Source organism: Chenopodium album, chromosome 19, assembly GCF_948465745.1.
Source record: "Chenopodium album chromosome 19, dcCheAlbu1.1, whole genome shotgun sequence".
NCBI lineage: Eukaryota > Viridiplantae > Streptophyta > Magnoliopsida > Caryophyllales > Amaranthaceae > Chenopodium > Chenopodium album.
Genome location: NC_137852.1, coordinates 14,553,852 through 14,567,262, shown reverse-complemented (window position 1 = coordinate 14,567,262; position 13,411 = coordinate 14,553,852).

Below are 13,411 nucleotides of genomic sequence, written 5' to 3'. Positions count from 1 at the left end.
GATAGTGGTTGTTCAAAGCATATGACTGGAGACAAATCAAAATTTCTTTCACTAGAGACCTATCCAGGAGGAACTGTGACTTTCGGAGATAACAAGAAAGGAGAAATTATCGCCAAAGGCAAAATAGGAAAGTCATCCTCCCATGCAATCGAAAATGTGTTCCTGGTCGAGGGCTTGATGCACAATCTACTTAGCATATCACAATTCTGTGATAGAGGAAATTCGGTAAGCTTTACTTCTGATGAATGCCATATCTTCAATAACAGTTCAGGTAAGGTTATTCTAAAAGGAAAGAGAAGAGGAAACACCTATGTGGTCGACCTTGACTCAATCTCAAAGAGTAGCCTCACATGCTTGAGTGTTATTGAAGATGACTCTCTACTTTGGCACAAACGCTTTGGACATGCCAGTTATTCTTTAATTGAGAAACTCAGGTCAAAGGGCTTGGTTGTAGGACTACCCTCTATCAAGTTCCTGAATGATAAAATCTGTGATGCCTGTGTAAAAGGAAAGCATGTTCGGAGTTCCTTCAGATCAAAAGGAATGGTTAGCACCACCAAACCATTGGAATTAATTCATATGGATCTGTGTGGTCCCATGAGAGTTCAAAGTAGAAGTGGCAAGAAATATGTGTTAGTTATAGTTGATGATTACTCTAGATTTACTTGGGTGATTTTTCTAACAAGTAAGGATGAGACTTTTGATGAATTTGTAGCATTTGCAAAACATGTGCAGAAAACAAGTGGATTCTCTATAATCCATCTAAGATCTGACCATGGTACAGAGTTCGAAAATTCAAAGTTTGATGAGTTTTGCAGGGGTCAAGGGATGAATCATAACTTTTCTGCCCCAAGGACTCCTCAACAAAACGGAGTAGTTGAAAGGAAAAATCGAACACTGGAAGATATGGCAAGAACAATGTTGATAGCAAGCTCATTGCCAAGGAACTTCTGGGCTGAAGCTGTCAACACCGCATGCTACATAATCAACAGAGTAACCATCAGAGCAATAACTAACAAGACTCCTTACGAATTATTCAAAGGGAGGAAGCCAAACATCTCTCATCTCAGGCCTTTTGGATGCAAGTGTTTTGTTCACAACAATGGAAAGAGGAACTTGGGAAAGTTCGATGAGAGAAGTGAAGAGGCCATATTCCTTGGCTATGCCTCAAACAGCAAAGCTTACAGAGTCTACAACAAGAACTCCTTGTGTGTCGAAGAAAGCATTCATATAATATTTGATGAAACTAACTCTTTTATGAATGTACAGGAACAGGAAAATGATGATTTTGAAATTGGATTAGTCAGGAACAGAGATGAAGATGAAGAAATTCACAAGCAAACCAGAGAAGAGCAAAGAGATCCAAATGAACAAAATGCTGAAGATCCTCAGGAAGAAGGTCACGAAGCTCAAGCCAATGAAGAGCAGGAAAATGAAGAACAGGTTCCTGAAGATCATGAAGCAGAAGAAGGAGATGGAAATGCAAATCAAGAAACTCCACAAATCGGAGTACCAGCAAGAGAATTCCATCCAAAACCCTTCAAATATCAAGGATCTCATCCCACTGATCTGATAATCAGTGATATAGGCAGAGGAACTCAGACCAGATCCCAAATGAGGAATTTCTGTGCATTCAATGCATTTCTGTCCATTCTGGAACCTCGAAATCATCAGGAAGTTCTAGAAGATGCTGACTGGATTGTAGCAATGCAGGAGGAACTAAACGAGTTTGAAAGGAACAAAGTCTGGCATCTTGAAATGAAGCCCAAAGAGAAGAAAGTGATTGGTCTTAAATGGGTATTCAGGAACAAGCTAGATGAGTACGGAACTATCGTAAGGAACAAAGCTCGTTTGGTTGTTAAAGGTTACAATCAACAGGAAGGTATTGATTTCGAAGAAACCTTTGCTCCTGTAGCTAGGTTAGAAGCTATTAGAATTTTAATTGCTTTTGCCTCTTACATGGGTTTCAAACTTTACCAAATGGATGTGAAATGTGCTTTTCTTAATGGTTACTTAATGGAGGAAGTATATGTGGAACAACCTCCTGGTTTTGAAAATCCAAAATTTCCAAATCATGTGTTTAAGCTTGACAAAGCCCTTTATGGTCTTAAGCAAGCTCCAAGAGCCTGGTATGAGAGGCTCTCCAAGTTCCTTTTGCAAAATGATTTTAAACGTGGAAAAGTTGATAAAACTTTGTTTTTGAAATCAAAAGGAACTGATCTTTTAGTTGTACAAATATATGTGGATGATATCATTTTTGGTGCAACTAACGACATCTTGTGCAAGTACTTCGCTGATCTCATGAGTGGTGAATTTGAAATGAGCATGATGGGAGAATTGAACTTCTTCCTTGGTCTACAAATCAAGCAGACAGAGAAAGGAATTTCAATTCATCAACAAAAGTATATCAAGGAACTTCTGAAAAGATATAACCTTGATCAAGCAAAAACAAATCACACACCCATGGGAACAGGCACAAGATTGGATGATGATCCATCAGGAACTAGCGTGGATCAAAAGATGTACAGAGGTATGATAGGCTCCTTACTATATTTAACTGCCAGTAGACCTGACATAGCTTTCAGTGTTGGATTGTGTGCCAGGTTTCAATCAAATCCTAAGGAATCTCATCTTACTGCTGTAAAGAGAATTCTGAGATATCTAAAAGGAACTGACGAGTTATGTATCTTTTATCCTAGAAGTGATTCATTTGATCTAAAAGGTTTTGCAGATGCAGATTATGCAGGAGACTTAGTCAATCGAAAAAGTACATCAGGTATGGTCCAGTTCCTAGGGCCATGCTTAGTCTCATGGGGTTCTAAGAAACAGAACACTGTAGCTTTATCTACTGCTGAAGCAGAGTATGTAGCTGCTGCTGCTTGCTGCTCTCAAGTGTTGTGGATAAAACAACAACTCAGAGACTTTGGTATGAAATTTGATTGTATTCCCATTTTCTGTGATAACACAAGTGCAATCTGTATCTCTAAAGATCCAGTACACCACTCACGTGTTAAGCATATTCATATTAGACATCACTTTTTAAAGGATAATTCTGAGAAAGGCTTAATTAAGTTAGAATTTTGTGAGACTACTAATCAAATTGCTGATATTTTGACTAAGCCTTTAAATAGAGAAATACATGAGATGATGAGGATGGAGCTTGGAATGATTAAGTTGTGTTAAGGAAAATGCCTTGATGTTCCCTCAGGTAAAAATCTCTAAACTGATGTACATTTTATCTCTCACAAATTGAATATGTTTTACTACATAGATATGGCAGATGAATTAAGCATGTTAGTTCAAAGTTGTGCATAAAAGTATGATATTCTTGAGATCCTTGACTAATGGCATGAGCTATGTTGACTTGTTCCGTGCATTAATTTGTATATTCACAAGTTTATCTTTTCAACAAACTTAATCGTATTTGATAATTTTCAATTTTTTATTTTTTATCTATCAAACACGGTTTATCCAATAAATTCTCATTCATTCACTCTTGTTGAAATAATCCCTTTACATGCAAAATTCATCCCATCTTCTAGATTTATCTTTTATTTACCCAAGGCTATAAATGCAAGTGGCGATTCATCATAATTCACCTCACCTACCCTATACCCTGAAGTGACACATCACATTTACTCTAGTATAAAGGTGATGGAACATTCAGAATTTTTTACACCGCTTAAAACAGTCATACCCCTTCCTTTCAAAGAACCTCACTCATATTCACCCATGGACATCTCACCAAAAGACCAAACCCTAACTCCAGAAAAATCCCCTGCTGTCAAAATCCAAGAAATTACCACAGATAAAACCTCAGAAACTCTTCATCAACTTCTTCTTGAATATCCTCCGACACCAGAATCTGCTAAAATGGAAGAGGAACCAATCGAGCAGCCCAAAGAAGAAGAAATCGAAGAATTGGGGGTTTCCTACAAAAACAAGACAGCAGCGATCAAGCGTCTTGAGGATAATGCAGCTCACTTCATAACAGGTTTGAGCTTAAACCTACCCTGGTGTAAGGCTAGTAAGTTCAATGAATTTCTTGAGTTAATTGAATTTCAGAATTGGACTTTTCTGTTAAGTGAATGCTTTAATAAGCCTTTGTATACTGATGCTTTGAAAGATTTTCATGGATCCTTTTCATGTGATAAAGGAAAAATAACATGCACTGTGTTAGGGAAGTCAATTTCGTTTGATGCTGAGTATTTAGGAGAGTTGTTTGAAGTTCCGAATGCTGGGTATGAGTTGTATTTTAAAGGATCTGTGCAGAAACCCCTTCCTAATATATCAATTGAGTCAATTGTTGAACACTTCCATGGAAACCCTAAAGCCACCTATGTCAATCACAACAATTTCACCCCTCTCCAAAAATTGTTGTTTGAAATCGTACACAATGACATTATTCCCAGAACCCAGAAAAGAGATTCAGCCAACAAGCTTGACTGTATCTTCATGTACTGTCTCGAACAAAAAATCCCCATAAACTTTCCTTCAATCATGATCCAGCACCTAGCCCATTGCGTACCTAGAAACTGGAAAATTGGGTACGGTAACCTCCTCACCACTGTCTTCGAAAGCTTCAAAATAGACCTCACTGCCTGTGCACCCCTATACCTACAGAACAACCAGTTCATTCAAAGAACATTTCTTGACAATAGAGGGTTGCATGTGGTGTATGGGTGTTTAGAAGCATTGCCTGTAGTTTCTGAAGGAGAAGAAGAAGCAAAAGTTGAGGGGGAAGTGGAGATTGAGGAAAGTAAACAAAAAGGAGGAGAATCGAAAAAGAGAGAGAGGGAGAAGGGACAAAAATCTGGAGTGCAAGAAGAAGAGGTCTTGGAAACAGGGGGAAGGAAGAGAAAAAGTTTAAGGCTGTCCAAGAAGCAAGCTCCTAAGGAAGCAGAACCTGTTCTCATTGATCTAGGGGAACAGGACCTAGTGAAAGAGCCAACAGTTCCTACTCCTACAGAGTCACCCAAATCAGAACCTAAGGGAACTGGATTTCCTGAGATGAGTTCCCCAGCTATGCTGAATGAAGCTGTCACTCTTGAGCTTCAAGAGATTAAGAAGATGCTGAAGGAAGTTGTTTCAGAAGTGAAAGCTAATTCTGAGAAGGTGGAGACTCTAGAGAGAGCTGTTTCAGGATGTGCCAGTGATGCTAAGGCACTTCTACTTCAGGTTGCTCAAGCCAGAGATGAAGCAATCAAGCAGGTTGTGGAGAAGATTGCTCTCAAGCTTGATGATCTGACTGCTGAAGAAGTCTAACCCTGTTCTGTGCCCCTCCAGCCTTTATGATGATATTGCTACTGTGTTTCTTTTGCTTTTCCTGAACAATTTTTATTATTTTGGGTCTGTAACTTAAAACAGGGATTATATCTTTTGTGAACTTGTGGATTTGATGCACTTTTGGCTAATGTTTTCATTAGTTTGGATGATGGTTTATCTATATATTTTTGTGCATATTCTCTGCTTTGAATTGCTTATATGATCTCTGCCTTATCATTTGACCATGTTATGGTGCTGTGATGGGATAATTTGCTATATACATTATGTTTTTGATAATGCCAAAAGGGGGAAAGTATACAGGCAAACCAACTTACACACTTATCATCCATCTCCACTTCAAAGTTTTATGTCTCTCTGGTTCTCAGTAAGGTATAAAACTTTCTTCCTTTAAGTTTCTTTCGTCCTTTAGTATCTTTACAGTAGTTGCTTGCATCTCTTGGTATATTTTTTGCTTAATATGTTTGCCTTGTTTGTCATCATCAAAAAGGGGGAATATTGTTGCCCTTGATGTTTTGATGATAACACAAGTCAAACAAGGAATTTAACATATATTGTGAGTGTTGCAGTCTGTACATAAGTCACAGGACTCACTGAAGCAAAAGGAAACAAAGTCCAAGAGATCAGCTAAGGAGTTCCTGAAAAGGAACTGAAGCTTCGGAGCAGAAGCCAAGGAAAGAAGACTCGGAGAAGAGACTTCTAAGAGAAACATAAAGTCTGAAGTATTTTTCTACTTTAGGATTTTATGTAAATGAAATTGATTATGTCTAATGCCTAGTGGAATGCGGTTGAAAAAGATAACAACTTGTTTTGCTAAAAAATAGAAGAATTTGTTTTAAGATAATTTTTGTTAAAACTTATCTTTTAACGCTTAGTTGTTTTTCTGGAAAATATCTTATTAAAAACTGAATTCCTAAACTTGCGCTACTAGTAGTTGATTAAGTCTTCTCCACCAACGAAGATACTAGCTTTTGAGTTTTGAACGTGCCCTAAGTTCTAGGACACGATTTAGAACTTGGGAAGTGGTATTCAGTAGTGGAGAAGTTATGAAACGAAGGTGGTGCAAGTGGTGGAGATCAAGGCGTTTTCTCCAAGCAAAATTCTTCTATAAATATTGAAGTCTTTTTCAGTATACTCTCACCCTTGCTAAAATACTTTTATCCATTCTTTGTTTAAGAGAGTCAAGTGTCGCATTCCACTAAGTGTTTTTCGTAATTACTTTCATTAGAGTTTGTTATTGAGTTGTAATTTGGGAATTGGGAGTTTGAGTGAACTCTTAGAGAAATCTGTTGAGAAAGAGAGAGAAGAGAATAGAGAAGAGAAGAGTAGCAAGTAGAGGGACTTGCTGCTGGGAACTTCAAGTTCATAGAGGAACTTGAAGATTGATTCTTTAGCTTGTAATAGGTTGTTTGCCCCATTTTAGTGAAGAATCATTCCTAAAATCCCAAGTGGTCGTGGTTTTTCCTCTTGTTAGGGCCAAGAGGTTTTCCACGTAAAATCTCTCTGTGTTCACTTTAAGTTCCTTTAGCTTAATAAGTTTTTATTCCGCGAAAATTAGCTCAATTCTCACAAACTACAATTCACCCCCCCTCTTGTAGTATTCTTCTAAAGTAACAGAAGGCTTCTTCAACAAGTCCATGTATCATTTTGTTCACAACAAATCTTCAAAAGGTCTTCTTGACAACGATAAATGAAGGCAATAATTACAGCCCATGCCTCTTCTTTCTCACATGCTTTTGCCCAATCGAATGGCTCCTTTTTTATATTGGATTTCTTAAGCAAGTTCCATTGGATGTTTGCTTCATTAGCTTAATCAAGGGCGGTTCTTCCTTTGTTCAGTTTGTTGTCAGACACATTGGTCATCCACCAAAATTTTTTTAGCAAATTTCTTCCAATTTTACCGATGTTCATTCAAAATCAAAACATTATTCATGGAAATGTTGTAAAAAATGATAGGATTATTTGTGAAGAAGGTCCTTTAATTTTTTTCTCAAAAAAAAAGGTCCTTTAATTTTTTTCTCAAAAAAAAAAAGGTCCTTTAATTTTAAGTAGGTCTTTTTTTTATAAAGGTCTTTTTATAAAAAAGGTGTCACAAAAGGTCTTTTTATCGCACTTAGGTTGTGGCATGAACTTAAAAACTATTAAATGATGATGTGACGCTATACCGGTGTAAGAAAGGGTACATGTAGCAACATCTTTTTATATACGGTATACGAAGTATATAGATATAGACTTTCCTTATTTTAATTTGGACTTGTCTCACAAAGCTATTGGTGAAGTAAGTTTTATTCAATCTAATATATATATAAAAAGGGGAGTTTTTTCCTGAGTTTATAGAGAGCCACGTACGATTTAATTTTCTTAGCACGCCACGTAGGATTATAACGTTTAGTTGTAGCCAATTAAATAAGAGATTATTAATTTATTTTACAATTAAATAATTCAAATGTCACGTAAGCAAAATTGACAAATAATATTTTTAAGTTTAAATTAATTAAATATAAACTATTATCTTTTGATACTAAGAATTTTATCTAAATATGCAACAAATTTTAGCACATAAATAAAAAAAAAATATATTTTAGAAAATTCAAACAAGCTGTGTATCGCACGGGCTTCATCCAGTAATTTATCATACTAAGGGTTCTGGCGCGCTATGGCTAGTTTTTGAAAAGAATTTTACAAATGGCCCTAATGAATTTGCATGTATGGTATATATTTTATTAAAGTTATATACATATGCACGATAAATGTGTTAGATGTTGTAACCGTGCAATATTATTCGAAATCGTAGTAGAAATAATTACTCCCTCCGTTTTAGAATGATGTTCCTATTTTGTAAATCGATGCAAATTTTTACCCAACTTTGACTGCAAATTCTTTAATCTCACACTACCAAAAATTATAAAAGTTAGATATTAATAATCTACTCATCAAGATGAATCAAACTAGATCCTACATGACTATATTTATTCTTATAGATTAAGAGAAATTTAGAAAATTCTCTCTTTCTTAAAAAAGTCAAAGATTCCAAACTAGAACATCATTGTGGAACGGGGTTAAGGTCTAGCACATAGCTCCTATATGCAAACATTGCATATAGGATGGCAATGTAGTAATAAAGTTGAAGTTGTAGTGGGAATATAAAGTACCATTTAATAGGTAAATAGTACCATTAAATGTTGTAATGGTAGAAATATTATGCTAATAGTACAAATAAGTATGTAAATGGTACATCAAAATATTATATTACTATGAGATATAATAGTACTACTAAGACATAAATGGTACAATACAAGTATAATAGTATGAAAAATATACTACTGAAACCATAAAAAGTACCATTCTGAATGCGCTTTTCCACTTTTACCCTCCTATATGCAACAAATGCATATAGGGACTATACGACATGATGCACTCGTGGAACAGAGGGAATAATATTTAGCGAGAAAGTGACAAAAATTATCAAGCTTTAAAAAGGTAAATGTTTATATCTAGAAAATGTAAATATTTTGATATATTAACTTCTTCTTTCTTTTTTATTTTCTTTAGAAATTGTAAATGTTTTGATATACAATCCCGGAATAACCAGCCCGACCCATACCCAACTGGCCAACTCGAACGACCCATTTGTTAGGTCTACACTATACACTTCAATAATAAAATACATTTCTGATATAGAATGATTGAAATCTACGGCAATGACTTTATTGCTTTTATTTATATAGTTTTCCTTGCAAAAAAAAAAAAATAAAAAAAATAAAATAAATAAATAAATAAAAAATTAAAAAAAAAAATATATACGGCATTGACTTTATTGCTTTTTATTTATATATACTTGTAGTTTACTTTGTAAATCCACGACATTGACTTTACAAAATATGCCAATTTACTTTTAAATCTACAAGTAGTTTTAATTTATGCATTACGCGCAATCAACGCAACATGCTGACTGAAGGCCTGATACTCTGACAGGCACATACGACATAGCCCAAGTTGGCAAACAACCTAGCTAATTGGATAATTTCCATGTATATTTTACTTTTTATTTTTTTTTATCTAGATTTGATTACTACAAATATTGTCCACCGATACATAAAATAGATGGTTAAGTATTGGGTAAAGACTAGAATATACCCGATCTACAATAACTTATTGTAGACCTAATCTTCTAGTATACCATACGAATGTGATTATATCATACGAAATGTGATTATATTACTACAAAAGTGATTATATCATCCTGAAACAGTTATGTAAATATATCACTCAAAAAGTAAATTTATCATTATAAAAAGTATCAAATAGTAAATTACATCATTCAAAAGATGATTTTTAAATGTTATCATCCTAAAGATAATTATATAATCTCATTAAATGGTTTAATATGAGATTATATAATTCAAAATATGACTCACAAAAAGATAATTATATCATCTAAAAAAGTGATTATATAATCCAGAATGTGATTATATTATTGAAAGTGTCAAATTTTGGGTCTACAATAATTTATTGTAAACCGGGTCCATACAAAACCTTGGCACATAAATGTTATTTACATGTCAAGTAAATAGCAGCTATACGATAAAAAGAGTGGTGAATTTCTTTTTCTAGTTGTACAATATTTGTACTACTGATACTTATAATAGCTATAAATAGTACTACTAAAATAGCTTATACTTAAAAAAATAAATAAATAAATAAATAAATATATATATATATATATATATATTATATATATATATATTATATATATATATATATATTATATATATATATATATATATATATATATTATATATATATATATATTATATATATATATATATTATATAATATATATATATATATATAATATATATATATATATGTATAATATATATATATATATATATATATATATATATATATATATATATATATATATATATATATATATATATATATATATATATAATATATAGAGGAAGGCTCATGTAAGAACCCTCCTCTATATAAGAACCCAATCTTATATAAGAACCAATCTCAGCCCTTTATTAGTTTTGATCTAACCATCTATAATGATACTTTAGTAATGGCATTTCTGTAATTTTGAGAATTTCGTATTTAGAACATAAGAACATAGAAAAAAAAATTTAGAACATAAGTAGAAAAAGTTTAGAACATAAGCAGAAAATTTTAGAACATAAGAAAAATAATTTGAAAGATAGCAAAAATTTAGAACATAAACAACCAAAAAAGTTAGAACATAAGAAAAATAATTTAGAACATAAGTTGAAAAAAATAATCATAGCATAGGTAAAAATTGATAACATAATCTGAAAAAAATAATTTAGAACATAGAAAATATTTAGAACATAAGCTGAAAAAATAATTTAGAACATAGGAACAAATTTAGAACATAATCTAAAAACAATTTAGAACATTAAAAATAATTTGGAACATAAGTAGAAAAAATTAAGAATATAGGAAAAACTTTAGAACATAAGCTGAAAAAATAATTTAGAACATAGAAAAAAAATTTAGAACATAAGCTGAAAAAAATAATTTAGAACATAGGAACAAATTTAAAACATAATCTAAAAAACAATTTAGAACATTGGAAATATTTTGGAACATAAGTAAGAAAATTTTTCGAATATAGGAAAAACTTTAGAACATAAGTTGAAAAAAATTTAGAACATAGGAAAAAGTTTAGAACATAATTAGGGTTCTTACATAAGAAAGGGTTCTTATATAAGGTGGGGTTCTTACCGGATCCCTCCCCTATATATATATATATAATATATATATATATATATATATATATATATATATATATATATATATATATATATATATATATATATATATATATATATATATATATATATATATATATATATATATATATATATATATATATATATATATATATATATATATATATATAGCTTATACTTTGTTGTACATTAAAAATTCAACTGTAAGTATAATGGTACATTAAAAATACAATTGTAGCAAAAAAAAAAAAAATCACAAAAACTAAGTGAATTTACCAATTAACCCTCCTATATGCATCCTAAACAAATAGAAAATATGCGCTTAGTTGCACTCCATATAGATCAATTTCGCATGGACAAAATTTTTCGCATATATAATATAATCAATTCAGAAGTAACTATCTTAGCTAAACGACGCACAATAATTAAAATCGGCATCCTTTTTAAGGAGACCAACTAAAAGACATAAAAAAACTACCTTTTAAACTCCGGATTGGGGGGAAAAGGGGGAATTAAGTCATTTAAGGGTCAAGTGATCCTCATGTGACATGGTCAACGTCGGAAAATAAAAGCTTAATGTGTCATTCCGATGGAAGTTAGTCAATTACAATATTTTATACTTTATAAGGTAGTTAATTACAACATTTTGTTTTTTAGGGTACTTTTTTGCAAAATATAGAGTTTAAAAGATAGTTTTTCACAAAAAAATTCAAAAAAAAAAAAAAAAAAAATACAAAGCTAAAATGTTTCCCTAAGCATAAATGGTAGGTTCGAGAGAAACGTGACACCTTTTTTTTTGCTAAAGATCTTGTATGTTAGCATCGTAGCAAGTTGATATATTATAGAATCCCTTTTTCCCTTTAATTAAGTATCAACAAAAAAAATTAAGTATTATCGCCACCATGATAATGATTAAGAATTTTATCAAAGACATAATGAAACACGTACTTTAAAATCTAACATTAAAATAAGGCTTTGTGCAGTTCACCTTATTTGCACTTATTTCAGGGTTGATAAATTCAAATAAGGGTTAATAAGTTCAAATAAGGTCATATAAGATAAGTTTAGGAAAAATAAGTTCAAATGATTCTAGATAAGATGTGATAAGAGTTAATTAGGGCTACCCAAGTTTGACTTATAACTAAAATAAGTTTTAATAAGTACTAATAAGTTCAAATATGTTATGATAAGTTCAGATAAATTATATAAGATCAAATAAGTTTAGATAAAAAAAAAAATTAGGTAAATAAAACGCACCCTAAAATATAATTCAAACCAAACAAACTCTGGGATCAAATCCATTGAAAAAACCTAGGAACCATCACTGCTTAGACCAAAATCCAAAACCAATTTTAAAAACCAAAGGAATAGGTAGTACAACATACCAAATAATAAACCTCAAAACAAGTATATATATAAGAAAAGTAATAAAAATAACCTGTAGATTTCTACACATAAATTCATCATGCTTTTAATGTGCCCTTTACCTATCACTTCTCCTTGTTATGTCCTATTGCTCACCAAAATGATCATATATAGCATTAGCGGACCTATCACTTCTCCTTGTTATGTCCTATTGCTCAACAACCTAATTACCACATTCATTCCTTCTTAATTAAAAGTTTATATAAAAAATGAGCAAAATCAATAAGTTGTATATTAAAGCAAAAACAGGTGTACTTTAAATTCTGCCAGATGTATATATATTAAAATCTATTTGTTAATGTGATATTACTCCCTTTAATATGTGTTACAGTATTGACACATAATTTTAGGTAATTTAATTGACTTAACAAAAATAATACTACCTCCGTTTCTTTTTAGTTGACACGTATTCCTTTTTAGGAAGTTTCTTTTTAGTTGACACGTTTCCTTTTTAGGTAAATTTTTTACCTTGCATATACAAGCTGCCCCACTTGCCTTTTCATTCTCTATCACTCTCTCTCCTCTCCTTAATATATGTGCCTAAATCAAATGTGTCAACTAAATAGAAACGGAAGAAGTAGGTAAGTGGGGCAGTAGGAATATTAAAGAAAGACATTGGAGTTAACAGTTTATTGAAAAAGAATGAATGTAATAATAATAATAAAATGATAGTGAGTTTGAGTGGGGATTAGAAGGATATAATATTCAAATTTAGTTTTTTTTTTTTTCTAAAAACGAAGTGTAACATTACTAAACAACGGCAGCATTCGGTTAGAGTAAGGCCCTGTTTGATTCACCTTAATTTTGCTGAACTGAAATTATTTTTACTGAACTGAACTTATTTTTACTGAACTGAACTTAATTTTACTGAACTGAAATATTTTACTAAATTTAAATTATTTTTACTGAATTGAAATTATTTTTAATGATATTCTATTATA